The sequence below is a fragment of the Cricetulus griseus genome, chromosome X, assembly GCF_003668045.3.
Source record: "Cricetulus griseus strain 17A/GY chromosome X, alternate assembly CriGri-PICRH-1.0, whole genome shotgun sequence".
Lineage (NCBI taxonomy): Eukaryota > Metazoa > Chordata > Mammalia > Rodentia > Cricetidae > Cricetulus > Cricetulus griseus.
Window position 1 is genome coordinate 93,961,442 of NC_048604.1, and position 24,609 is coordinate 93,986,050.

The window sequence follows — 24,609 nt, forward strand, 5'->3', positions numbered from 1 at the left end:
ACTAACCTGGAGCACAGAGCACAGGCAAGTTTATGCACTTTACAGTGTAGGAAGTATCAAGGTCATCTGCCTGCCAGAGATGGTTGCATATACCTGTGATCCCAGCACTTTGGAGTTAGAGTCAAGGGACTCGGGAGTTCAAGGCCAACATGGTCTATATTAGACCCTATCCTCCCCCCCCAAAAAAAAGACAGCCAGCAAGATGAGCAAAACCACTTGCTTCCAAGCCCAATGATCTGAGTTCAACCCCTGGGACCTACAAGATAAAGGAGAGTACTGATTCCCACAAGTTGTCTTTTGACCTCCAGACACACATGTGTAGCACGTGCATACCCACATACATATAGCCACAAAATTAAATTAAAAAATTTAAATTTTAAAGCCAAGGGGAAATATCACCTGCCTAAACAAATAATATTTTTGCCTTGCTGAATGAACCTACAGCCTTATGTTGATTATTAGTTCTTCAAATAAGATGATAGACAGACAGACAGACAGACAGACAGACAGACAGACTATATGCCTGGTATTTGGCAAAATACTTATTTCTAGAAAGACAAATGACAATCATTAATTAAACAAGTCTTCTATGTTTTAAGGCCCAAAGATGTGTCCTTTGCCTTTTGGAGGATATATTTCTTCCATGGTCAATCTTAAATTAAGGTTTCTTAACCAGGGGCAGGTATGCTCCCCAAGAGAAATTTTTTTAAATCCTAGGAAAATCTTTTGTTTCACAACTAGGGAAGTGGATATGCTATTGGAATCTATTGGGTAGAAACCAAGGGCCCTGATACACATCTTCCCATGCACAGGATAGCCCTATGACAAAAGGGATCCTGTCCTAAATGTCAGTAGTGTTGACATTGACAACCCTTGCTGTAAGTGTTCTAATAACATATGGCATTTTCCATTGCCTCATTAACATACCACCTTCACCTGAAATAACGTTTACTCATTGGAAGTTTTTCTAACACACATGTGACTCGTCTAGGGCTAGACTTAGGTTTCCTGACTTCACAGATGAAGCTACTGATCAACCACAGGAAGCTGCAAGCTAAAAGCAGTGCCTCTGACTTGTACACCAAGTCCCTGCAAGACTGCACGCTTATCCACATATGCTAAGTACATTTTCCACATTTGGTACTTTTTATGGGGCAAATAAAACCCACGCTTCTTTCTCGAGATCACACAAAGATCAATCACTGTTCTCCATGGAAACATCACAAAGGAAATGTGCTTGCCCATCAAGGTCAGAGATTCTGTCTCTGTGAAGGGACTATTTCTGTTCAAAGGCCAATGACAGGTAAGCTTGGAGTTGTTTTCATAGCTCTCGAAAGTTTAAAGAGCATGGATTTTTTTCAATGTAACATCCAGAAAGCAACTATTATTTTTCACTTCCCTTTTCTGCTATACAACAGAATTCAAACAGCTCCAATAGCATTGCCCAGAATCTTCTGTACCCCTGCTCTTGTCTTCAGAAGCTCCCTCTCTCAAAGCTGATGCTGTTGTCAATTGTGCAGTGGCAAATTCCTGTTCACCTAAATGGAGATTAGCAACATTTATGTATAATCCAGAACCCAAGGGATAGAAGGCAAAAGTAACCCCCAATCATAAGTCTTTTGGTGGAGGATTCCCCAAGCTACATGTCTTTCGGTGGAGGATTAACCAAAACATTACATTTTCACTCATGTTCAGGTAGTTTTCTTATACATACTGAGCCCTCTTTATTGCATCACCAATACAAACACTTTACTCACTTTTTCTTTTATCTTATGTCCATCCAGGCTTAAAGCCTCAGCATGAAGGCACAGTATGCTACTATCTTTGTTCCTCATTCTGTTTCTTGGAAGAAAGCAATGAATGGTGTCAAGTCTAAATGGAAGCAAATGTGTCACATCTTGCCCTGCATCTGAGTCTGATATTTCAAAACACCTAATATAAAATCTTACACTAACAGTTGCCATTGCTAAATGCCTAAAGCACTAGATGGATGACTAATAGCTCCAGTCCATTTCTTCCATCTATGTGTTATTATAAAGGCAATACATTGGTTGGGGATGACAAGGATATTTATTCAAAGAACATGTATCCCAAAGGCCTAATCTTCCACTCAGAGATTTTTCCTGTAAAAGGAATAACACTTCATCTTGTGCTTAAGAGCCACCTGATGTGATGAGCTTTGCAAGCTGCTGGCATTTGTGCCAAAGTGAAGTTCAATCAGAAAAGGATGATGGTGTAAAACAGTTCTAGCTGGAAATTATCCTTCTCAAGGATTTGAGGTAGTAGGGTATGTACTGAAAACATGTGTTAAATCAGCAAACAGAAAATCTCCCATTGTATGTTGTGTTGCAGGTCCAAATGCTGAAAATATAATTGAAAACATAAAGACAAATAACCCCAAAAGCCTAAAACTAAATAACTTAAGGACATCACAGATGTACATATTCCGCTTATTACGAATTCTATATGACGGTGGTTAACCCTCAAATTTAAAATAAAAGACAAATTTCCTTTTGGTAAATCCAAAGAATATGATATCATCTGATACCCAGATGACATCAAACACAAATTAAGTGTGGGTTTCTCAATACATCCACATTTGGCAGCCATATGTAGACAATTTCTAGAATGGTCCCACTTTCAAATATTTTATCAACTTGCCAGATCCAGTGCTGAATTTTAGTTTAGAAAATATGGCCACAGTGTGCCTAGTGAAAGACTGGATTCTTATCAGGAAGCTGTCTCTGAGTTGTAAAGTTGGAGTCCATTCCTAGGGAAAGACTTCTTCAAATAAAGACTGGTACCTTCAGTGACTTTGTCTTCAGGGAAAAGGGAAACTTTGCTGTGTCTGCTTACATGGGGAAGATGTATTTCCCATCAACTTTCATACCTCTCATTATTTTTAGGTCTCTGAAAGTGTGAGGCAGAGTTCCTGCCTCCTGCAAATGATGCCCTTAATCAAATAGCAACAGCCCTGAAACAGAACCAACACAGTATTTTTAAAGAAAAAAAAATATGGCTTATTTTTACCCTGGTCAGGCTCTGACATTTACGCTGGAATGCATAAATGAATTCATTTTCCTCATTAATTAATAGCCCAGTCCTTGGATCCATATACTCCAGGTTACATTAATGTAGGAAGCAAAGAGGATAGGAATTTTGAAAGAGGACTGGATACCTCTGCCCAGTAAATCCACTCAAACTCCCTGGTATGAAACAGCGTCTATGTTGTCTCCTTGAAATGATTTGTATTTCAATGTCCTGTTTTCTCTTGGCATGTGGAAAATTTTCAAAGGTGTCATTGGGTCAATGACAATTTGACAGAAACCAATTTAAGCCCCTTGTTCTGTCTGTATGTATAGATTCATTTAATTCTCAAATGACATCTTCCATAGCTTCCCTGGTGTGAGTTAGGAGTATCAATGTGTGATGAACAAATTGCATTCATTGGTTAGTGTCAGGAACAGAGATTTAAATTACATGTTGTAACTGGTATTCCTTTCTTGAACCTATTGCTAAATGAAGCATGAATGATATGACTGTGAAAGTACTTCCAATCTAGAGCAGAGTAAGATTTTAAAACTGTCTAGAGCACTGGTGTCTTATAAGGTAAGAATAAAAATTCCCAATACTCAGCAATCTTTGGACTCCTAGAATTCCTGTTTTCTTGGGGATCATGTCACTTCCTTTCTCTTCAATCACATGACAGCTAACATTTTGATGTAAGATCAAAGTTGAAATGATTAAATGTCATTCAAGAAGAGGAATACAAGAGGAACTAACTCAGGAATGAAGTTAGAAACTGATGACCAAAGCACATGCAAGATGCAAGCTGGGCATCATTTGAGATACTCAAAAAGATGATGAGAGGAATCCTACCCCAGCCTGTCACAGCCTCTCATAATTCCTCATTCTTATTTTCATGCCTTTTAATGAAAACGGAAAAAGAAGACAAATAAGTTCCAATTCATAATCCTATTGATGGGAATTTAGGGCATTCTACAAACCATCTGCTTAAATTGTGTCAATGCATTTAACATGGGAAATGAAATTTTAATGGAAACAGGCTCAGGGATTTCAGCAAGCTACTGAATAGTCCCCAAATGAACTTGACTTTAAACACTCCACTTGATAGATCCTTGATAACATACCCTATGTTCTCAGCACATATTTGCTCTGGTGCATTGAATATTTAGGAACCCCTTTTTTTCCTTAAAAACTTATTCATTCAAGAAACATTTGCAGAGTTTCTGGTGTCTAATCTGTACTCATTTCTCATAATACAGGATGCAGTGTAAAAAGTGGATTTTTATTTCAGACCAAAGAATCACAAAAAACATCATCATTTGGTAGCATTATTGTTATATACAATAATGACATTCTTTTTAGTGTAAAAGAAAACCAGTACTTTTTAGATATAAAAATTTCAGAGTAAGTAAAAAGGTAATTATAACCCCCCAAATTAGAAACAGCAATGTTGGTGTGAATTTGATACTTCAACATGAAGTCCATATGTGTACATGTGGACATGTTTTCTGGCTCTGTATTAAAATGCCCTAAAAGCAATACTGTCTCAAGCACATGTAACCTTGAAATCTATTTTACCTCTAAGGTCTGCTTCTCACTCAAAAGAGCCAGTGCTCTTTGAAAAAAAAAGAAAGGCTGATTCATGCAATTAGAGTCTGAGACACATTGTGATCCAGGATTATGTAAAAATGGAATGCTAAATTTATACAATCACCATTTTATAAACCCCCTAAAAGTAATTGACTTAGACACGGATTATCAATTGGAATTTTAATAGAATTTTTAAAACAGGTTAAAGTAACAGTTCATAAGGAACAAAGCTTTCTTACAGAGCCAAAGAATAACGAAGCAGATTATCCTCTGATCCCAAAGAACAAAGTATAAGTACAAGGCAGAGGGATCAAGCTGTCATTGCCCTGGATTAATCCAGGGCTCATCTTTGTATCAGTAATGGTAGAATAAGCAACTATCATGTGTTGCCTTGGTTGATGCATTAGAATGTACCCATCATTCTAGTCACAAATATTTAAGCATTTACAGCCAAATCCTTGTTTACAAGAAATGCAGCTAAATACAGCAAAGGACACCACAAGAAAATAACCACAGAAAACCAGAAGGTGAAGTATTTTTATGGGCAACTTGTCCACCACTGGGTCATGATCATGAAAAAAGAGACCAAGAATAAAAGAAATGGATAGGATACAGTCACCTGCAATGAGAGGTCCTGGAATAAGTTCTTTTTAATTAAAGGACAGTTTGAAAATAATATATTAAATTTGCATGTTAAGAATATGTTAGATCATATAAGACAATATAAATTTAACTCAAAATGTGGTCATGTTATTTTGTAAATGATATATCTATCTCTATCTATATAGGTAGACAGAGATAGATACATATTTGATTGCTATGTAGCAGCCTAGCCTGGAATTCATTTTGTAACCCAAGTTGACCTTGAACTCCCAATCCTCCTCCATACACACAACCCAGGGCTAGGATTACATGAGTGTGCCACCTTGCCCAGTTTCCAAGACATTCTTAAAACATAGACACTTAGTAACTTAGAGTTGTGTGCAGCACAAGCAAAGCCTAGAAGTGAGTGTGGTCCATGAATCAGAAATATCAGCATCACCTTATTAGAAATACAGTTCCCACCCCATGTTCCCTGACTCATGATGTGCATTTCAACCTCTTCCCCTAATGACTTTGTTACACAGTCTGAAGAATGCTATTGTAGTACAAGTGTCTCTCTACATCAAAAACCACTACAGAATGCATGGCAGAGATGTCCTGGATTCTAGACCCAGCCTCTGGTACAAGCATATGCCCCCATTCCACCTGCACATGAATTGAGAACTAGCCTCTCTGAGCATACAAGTCTAAACCTTCAATTTACCCACTTCCCTCCATCCAATATTTCCGGTCTTGTAACTGTTCCTGGCTGCTTGCAAATTTCAACTTTATTGTTGAGCAGGGGATTTTGGTGAGTAGAGATGGTATTATTATTCAGCAGAGCATAGCACTAACCCACTTAAATGTGCATGATTCTCCTGGAGGTGTGTGTGGGGTAACTGATTTCTGTTGCATTACTTCTCTTCCTGCCCAGGTTATGCTTAACCCAGAGTGAGCTATGAAAAGCCACTCCCCCTACTAGGTAAGCTGCTTTACATGTTGTTCCAAAAATTCACATCAACACAGAACCTCAGAATGTGACCTTGTTTGGAAACAGGATCTTTACAGATATAATCAAAGTTTAAAGATGAGGTTCTTCTGCATGAGTGGGACCCAATCCAACAACTAGAGTCCTTAGAAAAAGAGAAATCTAAACAGAAGACATACACACAAAGAATGTCATGTATTATGGGGGTAGAAGGACCACTAAGGATTGCTAACAACCGCCACCAGCTAAGCAAAAACAAGGAAGTCTCCTCCTGTACAGTCCCTGGAGCCCTGACAGCACCCCAATTTCCAGATCTGTGAGAATAAATTGCTTGCTGACTTGTTTCAAGTCACCAAGTCCATCAGTTTGTTATAGTGGTCCTAGGAAACTAATGCACCAGATAATTCTTCTATACTAAGTGTAGAGTGATAAAATTACTAGGGAGATTGGCTCACATGATCAAGTGCTTACTTTGTGCAATGCACTGGGGTAAGTATTTTACAGAAATTGTCTAACTTAGTCTCAAAATGATCCTATAAATTACAAAACTCTATTCTCTGTTCCATGGGTTAGAAAACTGAAGCTTAGAGAAACTTGTTGCCTTGCATAAATGCATAAAGTTAGTAAGTGGCAGGCTGGATTTAATGTATCTGTCTGGTTCCACAGCTCATGTATTTAATCACCATGCTATAAAGGTCAGGATGAAAACAAAATCATATTTTTACCAAGATTTTTAATGGTGTTTGTTCCAGGGTCATCCCTCATATGAATTTGTATTATTTCCAAGCCAAAGGGGAGAAAATGTCAAGGCCTTGAAAAGCTGGTGACCTGGAGATATCTAGAAGGCTGCCACAACTCTTGATCTTATCACAATAACTCTATCAATCAAAGAAGTGTCACTGTTACTATTATACCACTTACTGGCATTTCTCCATTGTTTGTGGATACAGGCTCACATCAGAAGTAAACCTAAAATAGCTACTAGACAGGTCTACCCCATTTAAACTCAAAATACTTGTTGTTGTCATTAATTCTCATTACAACAGAGATAAAACAAACAACAACAGCAACAAAAAACTAAAACATTTATGACTGTTGCCTAGGTGAAAAACATCTTCATTAAATGGTCATTAACTGCCTACACTAAGCTGGAAGCCAGAAAGCTCAGCTGAAAATGCACACATATTTTGACTCAACAGCTTCTTTGGCTACAAAATCCACAGATAAGTCTTCATCATTACCATGAGCCTAATAAAACACATTATCTTTAAGTAATTAACAACTCAAATATGTATGTGGTATTTTGATGATCTGACTATGAGAATTCAGCTTTTTAAATTGCTAATTTTCAAAATTGAAATTTTACTACTATTACCAGTAGTTATTTTTACAAGAATCTTAACTGATGAAAATGGTTTTGCTTTAATTTGGTTTAATTTGGAGAGGTTTTGTTTTGTTTTCAGTATTAGAGCCCAGGAAATTGGGGGAGATGAAATATAGCCTAAAAGCTAGAAACATTTGGGGTTTCTTAATTTTTCTTTCCTAAATTATAAATAAATATCTTCCTTACCTACCAGTTCCCAAAGCAGTTCTGTTCCGTGTTCAATTTCTGCTTTGTGTTCACATAGCCGGGTAAATTAGTCCCCAGTTGGTGTTGCTTGGGGAACACTGGAGAGAAGAGAAAATTTTGAACGATATTAGAGTAAGTCCCATCTATCTTACAATGTTATTTCTCTCCTCTTATAGAGAGGTTTAAAGCTTCAAGTCTAATGCTACATTTGGTTTTTCACAATGCTTACAGAAGTTAGGCAAAAACAGGCATCACTGTGGCTTTTCGGGTTCCAACAAGGTGAGGATGTGACAGGGAGTGAGTTTAGGTCTGGGGTCCAAGCAGGTGGCTCTCTTTTTTGTCAGGTCGAGTCACAGGGAGAAGCCTGTGCAGATCCTTAGAGCGGAAACCTGCGGCGGCCATCTGTTTCTTGTGTAAGTGACTTCTCCCTGAAATAAATTATATTCAATATTTAAACCTACTCTGGTGAATCCTTATCTGTGCCTCCGAATCTGGTGCCCAATGTGGGGCTTGAACCCATGACCCTGGGATTAAGAGTCCCATGCTCTACTGACTGAGCTAGCCAGGCTACCACTATTGTCTTAACTCTGTATTCTCTAAATCCTAATTTTCCTCATTCTTATTTTCATCCTTATTGTTACCTTTTCCTGTATGTTTACCTATGGAAGTTAAACTTTCTGTGCTGATATTAATGTTCAAGTCCTCCACAGTGAACAAAAAATTCCCAAAAGCAATCTTTGAACTCTCCTGAAAAAATATGGGGCCACACTTCACCAATTCCACTTGATTCAACTTGATGCCCCTGAACTAACAAACATCACCCTAAAACTGCTTTGGGACTATAAGGCTCGAGACAACTCCAGACTAGCTAGCTGAAATGGTGCACCTTCTTGCTACAGAGCTTCAGATAAGAACTTCAGTCAAGCATCTCCTGCCACGCAGAGACTAGCTACAAATGCTATTCTTGAGACTTTTTGTTGCTCTGTTGTTTGTTTTCCTTCAGGATCCCATGGAGTTATCGTAGTCCCCATTGTAGCAGGAAGTAATCCGAAGAAAGCAATGCCCCTTTTCCTACTGTTGGCTTTAAGGGATAGTATTCACCTGCATAGGGTTTGTTTTAGTTCTTTAGGGTTGGGTATGGAAGGTGATGCTCAGACTCAGGTATCTTTTTTAGATAAGTTTAAGGGTATGAATGGAAAAGGTATGGTTAAGATTGAATATAGGTAGATTAATGTATTTTCTAGTGAACTAACTTTAGCCACTGTTAGCTATAGATAAATTGTTAGATTATTGTATGTTGACTTTTTGGGTCTTCATTCTGTTTATGATGTTTTGCACACAAATATAAAACTATCTTGTTGTATATACATTTAGTATTGATAAAACTTAGGATATTTATCATATGCTTCTTGTGTGACTTCTCCCCGAAATAAAGCATATTTAATATTTTAACCTAGTCCTGTGAATCCTTATCTGTGCCTCTGAAAAGGACTGGGATTCTGATACCCTCAACCAAAGAAAAGAAGGATTCTGCTCATCACATAGTATTTTGGAGGGACTGCCATAAGGAAGAACGGGACACCCACTTAGCCAGTTAGATCAGTGAAGATAATCCTGGCAGCCAGTTCAGTGACAGATGCTCTGGCCAGATGGCCCTTTCATTCATTTTTTACACAAGAGGAAACTGAGGCCCATTCACTGAGCAGATTCAGTAGACAAATATTTATTGAATATTGTGCTTAGGGTACAGATCTAGATTCTCAGTTTAACAAGAAAAATGGAAACAGCTAAACAGATAATTCCTCTAAAGAAAAAAAGAGAGCTTTACCAAACAACAGAATACACAGAAGTGCATGCATATATTATATAGTAAAGGAAATTATACCACTGGTACAGACAATTCTCACATGAACCATAGACTTAACAAAAATCACAGCACAATGCATGAGAACTATCCTTTAGAATGGTAGGTCAGGGTATTCCACATAACTTCACAAACAAGATATACTGTTGCCTTTGGTTGCCTCTCAGAGGTTAAAGGTCAGCCCCTATTCCTAAGGACATCACACACTTAGGACATAGGACTCATATTATTCAAACTTTATCTAACCTGAAAGCCTCCTTCTTGTGGTCTAGCTTCCATGGTATCAAAAACTCCTATAGAAGCTACAATTATTAGCCCTACCCCACTATGACACCTGCAAACCATAACAATGACCAGAGTAGCAAAATATCCATAAACATGCAAGAAGTAACATTCATATGTCAGTGGTAGTCAACAGCTATCTAGTTAGACTTAAAGCCCCCTCGACAGGAAGAAAACCATGCCTGGTACTAGATACCTAGCCAATCTCCTAGGACTAGTGATGTCATGGATCTTCAAAGAGACACTACCACAGCCATTTTGCTAGCACAACATAATTCCTAACTATATCTAAATCTTATTCTTATAACTACAGATAAGTGTACCTTTCTCCCCTCATCAAAGAAACTTCTCTTTACAGCAAATGGAGACCATCACAGAAAACCACAACTAGACATAATGTGAGGATAAACCAATTGTGGGGAGTTCAGCCCCAGTGGATACATCTATATCACAGTTCCTGCATCTATGGCTCAGGAAATATCACAGAAAGGGGGTTGAAAGACTACAAGAGATAGAATTCCAGGAAATATGCTATGGAACAGTCTCTCATAGAAATGGATGCATAAACAAGATCTGAACAAAGGCAGTATCAATAGATATGCTAACAAGGAAGGGGGCAAATTTGACAGGATCCCACCCATGAACAAGGAACTACAGACAGACAAATGATGACTGCTGAGAGGAGAGGTAGCCTGTCCCAGGGATGAGCTCCTCACTGATTGTCCAACATAAAATGGTCATCTCTAAAGCCATATAATCACAAACAATAAAACAGGACTCACCAGGTGTATTTGTGAGTGTAGCAATGAAAATCAGGGAAGAAGGGGCTATCAATTTGAGAGTGAGGATGACATGAAAGGAGTTGAAGGGAGGGGACTTGGGAGAGTCTGGAGGGAAGAAAGGGGAGGGGGAAAAACGACATAATTTTATTTTAGTTAAAATGCATATTTTAAAGGTAGAGTAAGATCAAGTAGGCTTCATCCCAGGGATGCAAGGATGCTTCAACATATGAAAATCCATCAATGCAATCCACCATATAAACAGACTGAGGAAAAAATCACATGATCATCTCATTAGATGCCGAAAAAGCCTTTGACAAAATCCAACATCCCTTCATGATAAAGGTCCTGGAGAGATCAGGGATAACAGGAACATACCTCAACATAATAAAAGCAATGTACAGCAAGCCAACAGCCAACATCAAATTAAATGGAGAGAAACTCAATGCAATTCCTCTAAAATCAGGGACAAGACAAGGCTGTCCACTCTCTCCATACCTCTTCAATATTGTCCTTGAAATTCTAGCTAGAGCAATAATACAACAAAAGGAAATCAAGGGAATACAAATTTGAAAGGAAGAAGTCGAACTCTCACTATTTGCAGATGATATGATAGTCTACGTAAGTGACCTGAAAACCTCAACCAGAGAACTCCTACAGCTGATAAACACCTTCAGCAAAGTGGCAGGATACAAGATTAACTCAAAAAAATCTGTAACCCTACTATATACAGATGACACATTGGTGGAGAAAGAAATCAGAGAAGCATCACCCTTTACAATTGCCACAAACAACATAAAATACCTTGGAGTAACACTAACCAAAAAAGTGAAAGACCTGTACCATAAGAATTTTGAGTCTCTAAAGAAAGAAATTAAAGAAGATACCAGAAAATGGAAAGATCTCCCATGCTCTTGGATAGGCAGGATCAACATAGTAAAAATGGCAATCTTGCCAAAAGCAATCTACAGATACAATGCAATCCCCATCAAAATCCCAACACATTTTTTTCACTGACCTTGAAAGAACAATTCTCAACTTTATATGGAGAAACAAAAGACCCAGGATAGCCAAAACAACCCTGTACAATAGAGGAACTTCTGGAGGTATCACCATCCCTAACTTTAAGCTGTACTACAGAGCTATAGTCCCAAAAACAGCTTGATTTTGGCACAAGAATAGACAGGTAGACCAATGGAATACAGTTGCAAACCCTGAAATTAACCCACACACCTATGAATACCTGAGTTTTGACGAAGAATCCAAATATATATGTGGGAACAAAGAGAACATCTTAACAAATGGTGCTGGCATAACTGGATGTGGACATGTAGAAGATTACAGATAGACCCAAGCCTTTCGCCCTGCGCAAAACTTAAGTCAACATGGATCAAAGACTCAACATAATCCTAGCTACACTGAACCTACTAGAAGATAAAGTGGGAAAAACCCTTGAATTAATTGGTACAGGAGACCGCTTCCTGAACATAACACCAGTAGCACAGACACTGAGATCAACAATTAATAAATGGGACCTCCTGAAACTGATAAGCTTCTGTAAGGCAAAGGACATAGTCAGCAAGATAAAAACGACAGCCCACAGACTGGGAAAAGATATTCACCAACCCCACATCTGACAGAGGGCTGATCGCCAAAATATACAAAGAACTCAGGAAGCTATTCTCGAAAACACCCAACAATCCAATTAAAAAATGTGGTACAGAACTAAATAGACAGTTCTCAATAGAGGAATCTAAAATGGCTGAAAGCCACATAAGAAAGTGTTCAACATCCTTAGCCATCAGGGAAATGCAAATCAAAACAACTCTGAGATACCATCTTACTCCTGTTCAGAATGGCTAAAATCAAAAATACCAATGACAGTTTATGCTGGAGAGGATGCGGAGAAAGAGGAACACTCCTCCACTGCTGGTGGGAGTGCCAACTTGTACAGCCACTTTGGAAATCAGTATGGCGACTCCTCAAGAAAATGGGAATGAGTCTACCACAAGATCCAGCAATTCCACTCCTAGGCATATACCCAAAAGAAGCACATTCATATAACAAGGACATCTGTTCAACCATGTTCATAGCAGCATTATTTGTAATAGCCAGAAATTGGAAGCAGCCTAGATGCCCCTCAACTGAAGAATGCATACAGAAAATGTGGTACATTTACACAATGGAGTACTACTCAGCAGAAAAAAACAATGGAATCTTGAAATTTGCAGGAAAATGGATGGAACTCAAAGAAACCATTCTGAGCGAGGTAACCCAATCACAAAAAGACAAACATGATATGTACTCACTCATATGTGGACCTGCTTTATGATACATAGTAGTGACCATGCTTTATCAGAGCTGTTTTAATGATGTTGCTCAGAATGGTTTCCTTCCAGATGATTATTAAGAAGCTAATTTTTAAAAAATGGTGCCAGGTACCACAAGGTTAACCAGAACTGTGCTGTTTTTCCGGGATTTTGTTTTTTATTTTTTTTTTTAATGCAGAGTGCTGGATGTCTCTACAATTTTGTTTAAATGACTGCAGAACCTGGAAAAGCTGTTGCTGCTATTGATGCATAACATACTGCCATTATTATATATAATATATATAATATATATATATATAATTTGAATTTTTGGAAACTTTAGCTGTGCTGTCAACTTTGGAAAAAAGTATCCCAGTTTACCACGTTCAGTTGGCATTGTACAAAAATTAACAGCCATATTGTTCTAGAAATGTTGAACTTAATTTTTTTCCATTTGCACAGGGGTAATGCACTGTATTAAATATGTAAGGTCTTTAAAAAAAGAAGGGATTTTGAGAGCCCATCCCATATGAAGGGATGCTCTCTTGACCTGGAAACATGGGGAAGGGCCTAGGCCTGGCCCAGGATGATGTGGTAGACTTTGGGGAGCCCCTTTTGAGGGTCATACCCTGCCTGGGGAGTGGAGGGGGGATTGCTAGGGGCAGGTGGGATGTTGGGGGGAGGGGAGGGCGAGGGAGAAGGGATTGACATCTGAAGCATGCTTGTTTCTAACTTGAACTAATAAAAGAAAAAAGAAAAAAAGAACTTTGAGACTTTAAAGAAAGAAATTAAAGAAGATACCAGATAATGGAAAGATCTCCCATGCCCTTGGATAGGTAGAATTAACATCATAAAAATGGCAATCCTGCCAAAAGCAATCTACAGATTCAATGCAATCCCCATCAAAATCCCAACACAGTTTTACACAGACATTGAAAAAACAATACTCAACTTTATATGGAAAAATAAAAAGCCCAGGATAGCCAAAACAACTCTTTACAATAAAGGATCTTCTGGAGGCATCACCATCCCTGACTTCAAGCTGTACTATAGAGCCATAGTTCTGAAAACAGCTTGGTATTGGCACAAAAATAGACAGATAGAGCAATGGAATCCAATTGAAAACCCTGATACTAACCCACGCACCTACAAACACCTTATATTTGACAAAGTTGCTAATTCTATACATTGGAAAAAAGATAGCATCTTCAACAAATGGTGCTGGCACAATTGGATTCGGACATGCAGAAGATTGTAGATAGATCCATACCTGTCACCATGCACAAAACTTAAGTGCAAATGGATCAAAGATCTCACCATAAATCCAGCCACACTGAATCTTCTAGGAGAGAAAGTGGGAATCACCCTTGAACAAATTGGCACAGGAGACCGCTTCCTGAACATTATGCCAGTAGCACAAACACTGAGGTCTGCAATTAATAAATGGGACCTCCTGAAACTGAGAAGCTTCTGCAAGGCAAAGGAAACAGTCAGTAAGACAAAACGGCCACCCACAGAATGAGAAAAGATCTTCACTGATCCCACATATGACAGAGGACTGATTTCCAAAATAAATAAGGAGCTCAAGAAGCTAGACACCAAAACACCAAACAATGAAATTAAAAAGTGGGGTGCAGAACTAGAGAATTCCCAACAGAGGACTCTGAAGTGGCTGAAAGACACTTAAGAAAGTGCTCAAAATCCTTGGCCATCAGAGAAATGCAACTCAAAACAACTCTGAAATACCACCTCACACCTGTCAGAATGGCTAAAATAAAAAATAGCAATAACAATGTATGCTGGAGAGGATGTGGAGAAAAAGGAACACTCCTCCATTGCTGGTGGGAGTGCGAACTTGTAAGACCACTCTGGAAATCAGTATGGCGGTTGCTCAGAAAAATGGGAATCAGTCTACCTCAAGATCCAGCCATTCCTCTCTTGGGTATATACCCAAATAGTGCGTGTTCACACAACAAGGATATATGTTCAACCATGTTCATAGCAGCATTGTTTGTAGTAGCCAGAACCTGGAAGCAACCTAGATGCCCCTCAACTGAAGAATGGATAGAGAAAATGTGGTACATTTATACAATGGAGTACTACTCAGCAGAAAAAAGCAATGAAATCTTGAAATTTGCAGGCAAATGGATGGAACTAGAAGAAACCATCCTGAGTGAGGTAACCCAGTCACAAAAAGACAAACATGGTATGTACTCACTCATATATGAATTTTAGACATAGAGCAAAGGATTACCAGCCTATAATCCTCTTTACCAAAGAAATTAGGAAACATGAAGGACTCTAAGGGATAAATGGACCCCAGGAATGGGAAGTGGCATGAACTCCTGAGCTAATTGTTAGCATGAGGGTAGGGGAAAGGGAGCTGCCACAATAAGAGCAAGAGAAGAGGAGTAGAGGAGGGGAAATGGAGGAGCAGAAATATTGAGTTGGGGGAAGAATAGAGGAGAGAGAGCAGGATGAGAGATACCATATCAGAGGGAGCCACTATAGGTCCGAGAGGAGATCTGGAACTAAGGAGATCTCCAGAGACCTACAAGGATGACACGATCTGACAATCCAGGCAATGGTGGAGAGGATAACCTAAAACCCCTTCCCCTAAGATGAGATTGATGACTACTCTTTATGCCATCCTAGAGCCCTCATCCAATGGCTGATGGAAGCAGAGACAGACATCCACAGATATACACTGAGCTGAAATTGGGAATTTAGTTGAAGAGAGTGAGGAATGAAGAGCAAAAGGGTCTGTACCAGGTTGGAGAAACCCACAGGAACAGTTGGCCTGAACAAGGGAGAGCACATCTACCCCAGATGCTGTCTGGGAGGCCAGTACAAGACTGATCCAGACCCTTGAACATGGATGTCAATAAGGAGGCCTCTGCACTCCAGGGAGCCTCTGGTGGTGGATTAGTATTTTTCCCTGGTGCAAGAAGGGACTTTGAGAGCCCATCCCACGTGAAGGGTTACACTCTGGCCCTGGACACATGGGGAAGGGCCCAGGCCCAGCACAGGAAGATTTGGTGGACACTCCAGAGCCCCTGTTGAGGGCCCTACCCTGTCTGGGGAGTGGTGGGTGGATGGGGTGGGGGTAGGTTTGGGTGGGAGAGGAGGGAGGGTGAGGGGAGTAAGAGGGAGAAGGGACTTACATGTGAAACAAGCTTGTTCCCTAACTTGAACTCAAAATAAATAAATAAATAAATAAATAAATAAATAAATAAATAGAGTAACTTTTTCCTTTAGGTTTTGGGGTGGTGTTGTTTTATTTTATTTTATTTTATTGGTTTCCTTATACTTATTAAATAACCACTAAGGTTTCATGTAAATAAATATTATTCATCTTTTTAAAAAAAAGGTAGAGTAAGCAGGATGTTGGAATCAATGGAATCTTCTCTAAAATACCAAACAAGTACGTGTATGAAGCCTGTGAGGTGGCCATTCTGTAACTACCCAGGGCAAGTACATTCCAAGAAGAGAGAACAGAGAATCCAAAGCTCATTAACAGCAAAAACTGTAGGGGTTAAGAAGCAGAGAGGCCAATGTGGCTGAGATAAAAAGGGCAGAAGGTCTGTGAGGTCAGACCTGTAGTAAACATGTGTTGGGGGAAATATGTAGGACTTTGGAGGCCACAATATGAGTTCTGCATTTCATTCACTATGCAACAGGGGAACCATTATAGATTTGGGACAAGACATAATCTAACAGGCATGTTTGTTTCTTTTTTGTTTATTCATTTTTAAAGTAATGTATAATTACATCACTTCCTACCTCCCCTATCCATTAAGACAGAGTCTCATATAGTCTAGGGTGGTCTTGAACTCACTATGTAGGCAAGGATGAACTCCTGGTCCTCTTATCTCCAACTCCCAAGTGCTAAAATTACAGATGTGCCTCCACATCTTTTCTGACTGGTATTGTGTTGAGAAAAGATTGCAAATAGGATTAAAGTAAAAACTGTAAGGATAAGTCTTTCTGCCAAGCCACCTGAGACCCTCTGCCATGTGGGCGCCTGAAATAACACACAGAGTTTAATATTAGGTACAAATGCTGCTGCCAATGACTAGGATTTCTTATCTGCTATCTCTGTCTTAAGTATCAACCATAATTATTAATCTATATATTTTATAAAGACTTAACTGATTGAGGATGCCAGTGGTGGCATGTGTCTTCTCTTGTCGGGCTCACATGGCAGCTCCAGAGAAGAGAGGGGGAGGAAGAGGAACAGAGCGATATCCTGCTTATCCCTGCCTATATTCTGAGTCTGTCTGCTATGTCACTTCCTGCCTAGATCACAAGACTTCTTTTTACTACATTTCCCAGAATCCTCCTCAACTCCTAGTCCCACATATCTTGCTTCCCTATTGGCCAACAGTACTTTATCAACCAATAAGACAAACAAATATACAGGACCTCCCCAATCATCTCCTCTTCTCTGTCTAAAATAAAAAGAAGGGTTTTAACATTAACATAGTAAAATATATAACAAAACAGTTATCAAGTAAGAACTATAGTTAACGATATTTAGTCCATTAACATTTAGCAAGATTTAAAGAAAGTATTTTATCATCTACCCTATCTTTGTGAGTCAAAGGTCTTATATGTAACTTATCTTTTATAATAACTAAAGAAAACTGTAACCATAACTATCTGTCTTTAACTCCATCAAAGACCACAGAAGGATAATATATAAACTCTAGAATTGACAGAGACATCTCGATACCTGGACCATCACCCAAAGTTCCTCTGTAACATTGGGGCATCCATATTCAGCCTATAGGCCACAGTGTGTCTGTCAGACATCTCCATGAAGCAGGAACCCTTTAGGACTGTCTTTTATAAGTTCAGCAGTCACTTTTCTGTGGGTCCTGTATGTCCAGTTTATTCAGGCAAGAGAAGTTTCTTTCCCAAATGGCTAATCTTGCCATGTTGAAAGCAAACTCCATAACGAGTTTCTTAGATGGTCATCTCCTGTCAGATGTAATTGGTGTGTCAGGAGTAGTTGTGTCTCACTGCCATGCAAAACCCTAAAGCATTTAAATGGCATATATTCTGTAGATCTTTGAAAGGTTTGAAGAATATCTATCCATCTCAAATATCTCTCTGTATATCTAGAAAACCTAACTAACCTAATTATAAGTCCTGACTATTATAGGTGACAATATAATCTATACTTAATTATGCATTACATTTTGAAAGATCAGTATAAACACAATACCTAAACAAGAGGAGACATATACATATCACAAAATTGACCTTAAAGTTGTATCAATAAATGAAAATCCATACCAATATATTCATTTCTATATCCTATTTCCCTTTTTTCCTTTAAAAAGAGATTGACTTTGATCATTACCATTTATGACAAACCCCATTTAAATGAAAACAAACATTTATAAACAATATTTGGGAATTTGGGTGTCATTCATTCCAAACTGCTTCCTGCTGGTTGGGGATGATGTCCATATGATGGGGATCATGATAAAACACAGAAACCCGGCTGTAGTCATCTATGACTGTATCATCTCAGCTGTATTGGATGTGGGATCAGTTGGGCTACTGCTTCATGGCTTCTTCTGGCCTAATCTTGTGAGGCACACACAAAGATAATTCAGGATGAGATGTAGATGGCCTGTAGCAGATTTTTTTCCATAGATGGCCATACCAGCGTACTTCTTGCTCTTTTGTGATGAAACTTGCTTCTTCTTCCTCAAGAGACTGGCTTTAACATCGACCCCAGATGCTGTCCGGGAGGCCAGTACAAGACTGATCCAGACCCCTGAACATGGATGTCAATAAGGAGGCCTCTGCACTCCAGGGAGCCTCTGGTGGTCGATTAGTATTTTCCCCTGGTGCAAGAAGGGACTTTGAGAGCCCAGCCCATATGAAGGGTTACACTCTGGCCCTGGATACATGGGGAAGGGCCCAGGACCAGCATAGGAAGACTTGGTGGACTTTGCAGAGCCCCTGTTGAGGGCCCTACCCTGCCTGGGGAGTGGTGGGTGGATGGGGTGGAGGGGTACACTGGGGGTGGGGGAGGAGGGCTGGGGGTGAGGAGAGGGAGAGGGAGAAGGGAAAATAAAAAAAGAGACTGGCTTTATTTACCCTTTCTTGAAACTAGACTGACCATTATTTGACCAATGAGATGTTCATTTTTCTCAACTTGCTTGATCAGTGACACAAAGCAAAAGCAACATTGTGTGCCTCCCAAGATTAGGCCAGAAGAAGCCTTGAAGTTTCTGCTTTTATCTCTGGAATGTTCACAGTTGAAAACCCAGATGCTGGGATATAAGGAAACCCAAGCTGCCATGGCCTATAAGATGAATAACTGAGATAGCTAAGATTCCAGTCAATGGCCAGCATCAAATGGCAGCATATCAGCATGCCATTTTGGAAGTGGTACCTCCAGTTCCATTACACACCCCAGGTGGTGCCATATACAGTAGAGATAGGCTGTCTTCATGAAGCCCTGCCCAATTTTAAATATCATGAACAATTTTAGTATACGTGCTGCCCAAGCGAGCACAAATATAATGAACAAATAAATAATAATTGCTATACTAAGCTACTATGATTTGGTGTAGTTTTTCCTCAAGCAATGGATTGGAGGGCAAAAATGACATCAGTCAGCCTTCACTGAATTATGCTATAGTGAAAAGTGACTCAAAGTCTGAGTAGCTTGCAACAACAAACCTTTATTTCTTGCTGACTATAGGTCGGCTACAAAATACTAGCTCTATTGTATGACTTCTATATCCTTGGACCCAGCTTAAGGCAAAGTTCCTGTCCTCAGTATAGCATCAGAAGGGAAAAGGCAATAGCAGAACTGTACAAAATGTTTTAAAGCATCTGCTCAGATGTGCATATGTCACCACCACTCCCATTTCCATAGCCAAAGCCTTTCAAGCAAATTTTCTAGCCATGGATACTTTGCAATAATACTATTGCTATGGTCTGTGTATGAAATGTTCCCACAGACCCACATGTTGAGGGTTTGGGATCCAGATGTGGTGCTATTTGGGGAGATGTTTGAAACTTTAGGAGATGAGGCCTGTTGGATGGAAGTAGGTTCCTTGGGGGAGGGTGTCTTTGAAGGGTATCTTGCCCATGGTCCTTTACTCTTGCTATATTTATATCTGGCCAACATGAGGTGAACATCTGCCTCCTTCACACACTCCTATCACCATGATGGTCTGCATTGCATCAGACTCAGGATACTGAAGCCAGCCTACTATAGAATAAAACTTCCAAATCCATGAGCCAAAATAAATCTTTCTTCTTTTTAACTTCTCTATGGTGTTTGACAAAGCAGTGAAAAATGTGAATGCAACCATCTATGGCTGAGGGAGAATTAGAAATGCATTCTATATATTGGATTGAGATGCCTGTTTGACATACAAATGGAAATGAGTGGTAGGGGGTTGCCTCTACAAGTCCAGAGTTCAAGACAGAAGCTAAGGCAGATATTCATTTGACAATAAAGCATAGCTAAATCATGAGACTAAGATCATCCAGAGGGGCGATCAGTTAGAAAAGAGGTGAGTTCTGATGACTAAGCACTTGTGGCATGCCAAGATTTAATGGTTTTGAAGAGAAAATCGTGCCAGCAATAAAGACTGAGAAAGGACCACCAGGAGGGAGTGGCATTACACAAAGCAGGCAAAAAGAAAGAGTCAACAATTCAGTGTATGGTGCTGAATAGGTGATGCATACTAAACAGTAGATTTGGCAGTGTCACAGCCATGGATGAGCTCTGCAAGGGCAAGGATAGACCAGGGTGGGTTAGGAAACAACTGTCAAGTGAGGAAGTGAAGACAAACACATGCAACATTCTTTGAAGGTATTACTGCCAAGGTGACCAGAGAAATGGGGAAGTAGCTAGGATGGTATGGAGGATCAAAAGAAGAGCCTTAAAACAAAAATAGGAGGGTTGGTATGCCATTTCTCTAAGCACAAAGAATGGAGTCATCAATGACAGTGTAGTAAATGGCTCAGAGAGGTTCACTTTCCATCATCACACATCTGGTACATAGTGAGGATGAGAATTTAGATCTCTTCAAACCTAGTCTGATGTTCTTCCAGCAATTCAGTTTCTCTTTGTTTGGAGGTTCTAGCAGAGGAGTGGAGCTACTCGTATACCCTTGACAGAAGACCCATTCTCCTCTATTCAGGGAACATCGTCCTCTTTGACCGAGTGCTCAGTTTTGGGAGGGACACATATGGAGTGGTGAAGGAGGAAGAAGACACCTGCCTAGCCAGCCAGATCAGCTGAATCAAGCCTGGCCATCAATGGGGTGACAGATGTCACAGCCAGATCACCCTCACATCCTCAGTCTCTCTTTGTAAAATTGTTCATGTTGTTGACAGTGTGTGATCATCAGAAATCTCAAGACTAGCACTAGTTTCAACACCATCAGGCATCCAATGAGGACAATCTATCAGGCATCCAAAACTCATAAAGGAGAGGTTCAGCAATGTACATCCCCAAGAGAGAGGGACAAATCTCCTCTAACACTCCTATCTTAAGCAATATGTTTGCAAGTGCATTGTGTGTGTGTGTGTGTGTGTGTGTGTGTGTGTGTGTGTGTGTATGTGTGTGTGTGTGTGTGTGTGAGAGAGAGAGAGAGAGAGAGAGAGAGAGAGAGAGGAGCCCATGTTCATGTGAGGGGTGCACATGGGTGTGTATGCCTGGGTGTGTGGGGGGGTACAAGACAATTTCATATGCCATTCCTTAGACACTATCCATCTTTTGTTTCAAACAGGGTCTCTTAATGGCCTAGATCACACTAAGGCTAGGCTGGCTAGCCAGGGTTCCACCTGTCATTACCTCCCCAGTACTGCCATCATGCCCAATTAGTTTATATATGTATGGATCCAGCTCAGGCCACCAAGCTCGCAAGTCCAGCATTTTATCAGTTGAACTATTTCCCCAGACTTGCACATGCATTTTATAACTTGTACTACCTTGTCCTATTTACATCAGCCTTTGAAAACTTTGTCTCAATGAACTTGGGGCATAATGTTCTTCATCAGAATTGCTAAATATTTCCAGTTACTTCTTCCAGAAGCAGGAAGGGAAAATATTTTGCATCATTTCCATAGCTCTAACAATATGAGCCTAAAAATTAGGTTTTGTTTTCATTTTGGGCTTCTACCAAGAAATAAAAGTGGGGAAGACTTTGGCTGCATTCCCTGTAAGGACCTCTAATTATGGCAATAATTAACATCTGCCACCTTTTCTGTCTCCTCAAGCCTTTCTGTTCTTTCTCTAAAGCCCACAGAAGTCAGTTACACCCTGCTATCAAGAGAAGGCATCTGATTTTCCAGTGTTTCTAGCTTTTGTGCTCACTGTCCCACTCCAATCTTTGCATCTATGACTGGTTTCCATGTGCCGTTCTCTGTATCTTTCTTCTAACCACAGAGGTCTTTGAACCATCCCATCATATGCTCAGACATTGCCAAATAATTCTAGAGGTACAAGAAAATCTTGATCTTTCCTGATGCTACTAGGAATCAATGAGAAACTTGAGAGGTGGTCTCTCACCCTTTCTAACTAGAACATGACCTCAAACTCCAGTCTACATGATATATGATGATGAAACCTGAGTTTCTTCCATCCATTTCTTAGTTTGTTCCTATAAATAAGTACAAAACTCTGCCCTCAGATGCCCAAATTTATATAAGTCCTTCACTGGGCTTAGAATATATGATAGAGGCAGCTCATAAGGCTCTCTCAAATTCCCAACCAATTATATCATATTAGTAACTTGATACTAGAAATGGTCAGAGTATTCACACCTCAGAAATGGGAAAACATGACAAATTGAGTCTTTGTATCCCTCTGGTGCCAACAAACAAACATGAGGCCTCTATAAGATATTTAACCTCTCTAAGACTGTTTCCTCTTCCACTAGACAGAGATAATGATTTTTATAGAGGGGTATTGTGAGGATTATGGATAATGGAGATTTTCAATTATTATTTTCAGGTCTATGATTAGCTGCATGACCACATCAAATAGTACACTCATGTGCTTTTGTCACAGAGCAAATGACATGTTTTGTTTTCCCTTTTTTATTTTAGCATATCAGCAAACACAACCTCTACCTAGTATTACTGTTACCATGTGTAAGCTAAAGGTTATATTAAAGAAAGTGAATCACAGTACCTCAATTACCAATTCCTATTTCAACTCAAATCATCAGTAAGAATATCACGATGGGAGCCTGAAAAGATTTCTCAGGGGTTAAGAACACTTGCTGCTCTTATAGAGGACCTGAGTTTGATTCCCAGGACCCAAATGGAGGCTCACAATTATCTGCAACCCCAGTTCCGGAGGATCAGACCTCTCCTCCTGACTTCTGAGGTCATCAGACATGCACACAATAAACAAACATAGACAAGCACTTGTACACATATTTTTTTTATTTTTCAAACAATCAACATGAAATATGAAAAGTAATTTGGGTGTCTCTCATTCTTACTTGAAGAACTTGTCATTTCCCAATGCCTTTCTCATTCACTTCATGATACAGATAGAGAGCTTCTCTTGGGTATTACAGTTCAGTTTTTACCTGTTCTGCTGCACTTTGGCCTTACTCTCACAGGGAACTTGCCACTTTTTAATCTAAAAAGTTCCCTTTCTGGATTTGCGTACTTCCCCTTCCCAGGGGTTTCTCTGTTTTTCATTTGTTTCTTTCTTTTTCGAGACAGTGTTTCTCCTGTGAAACCCTCCTGGCTGTCCCAGAACTCGCAGAGATCTGCCTGCCTCTGCCTCAGAAGTGCTGGGATTAAAGGTGTGCGCCACCACCAGCCAGTGGGTTTCTCATTCTTAGCTATACTTTAGGATCAGTTAAGGAGCTTTAAAAACATTGAAGTTTGTTTTCTACCTCCAGAGATTCTGGGATTTTTGTTCCTTTGATTCCTTACTTACACACTCTGAGGGTGTAGCTTGAGATGAGGACTACTTTTTTACTTATTTTTTGAGACAATGTCTCATTTCACTGCCCATACTGGACTAGAACTCACTATGTAGCCCAAGCTAACTTCAAACTCATGATTCTACCTCACTTGGGCTTTGGAATGCTGGGATAGCAGCTGATTAAGCAGGAATATGGGGGGGTGATATTGTGCCTTTATTTTCAGTTTTTTTAAAGAAACTCAACACTGATATCCACAGTGACTGGACTCATCTGTACCCCCACCCACAGTATATAAGGTTTCCTGTTACTTCACCTCCTCTCCAGTATTTGTTACTATTTATCTGTATATTAGTCATACCTTGCTCAGCCTAGATACAGGGGGGGGCTTGGTCCTGCCCCAAATGATGTGACAAACTTTGTTGACTCCCCATGGGAGGCCACACCCTCCTTGAGGAGTGGATGGGGGTGAATGGGGAGAATTTGGGGGAGCAGGAGGACTGGAGATTGGTATGTAAAATCAGATTGTTTTAAAAATTAAAAAAGGAAAAATGTATGACAAAATGCCCCACCTTTATAATCTAAACAATATTGATAATTGATCTTACCCCAGTAGGAATGACTGAGAAGGAAGATTTTAAAGATGACTATATCACTAAGATTACGATTCCCCCTTGCCCAACATGC

General features: G+C 39.7%; 1 non-coding gene across 1 annotated transcript; it reads right to left on the minus strand.

Moving 5' to 3' along the window:
- Positions 1-8,252: 8,252 nt before the first annotated feature.
- Positions 8,253-8,325, minus strand: Trnak-cuu. The gene has a single exon. It is a non-coding gene; the product is annotated as a tRNA-Lys (tRNA).
- Positions 8,326-24,609: the final 16,284 nt, after the last annotated feature.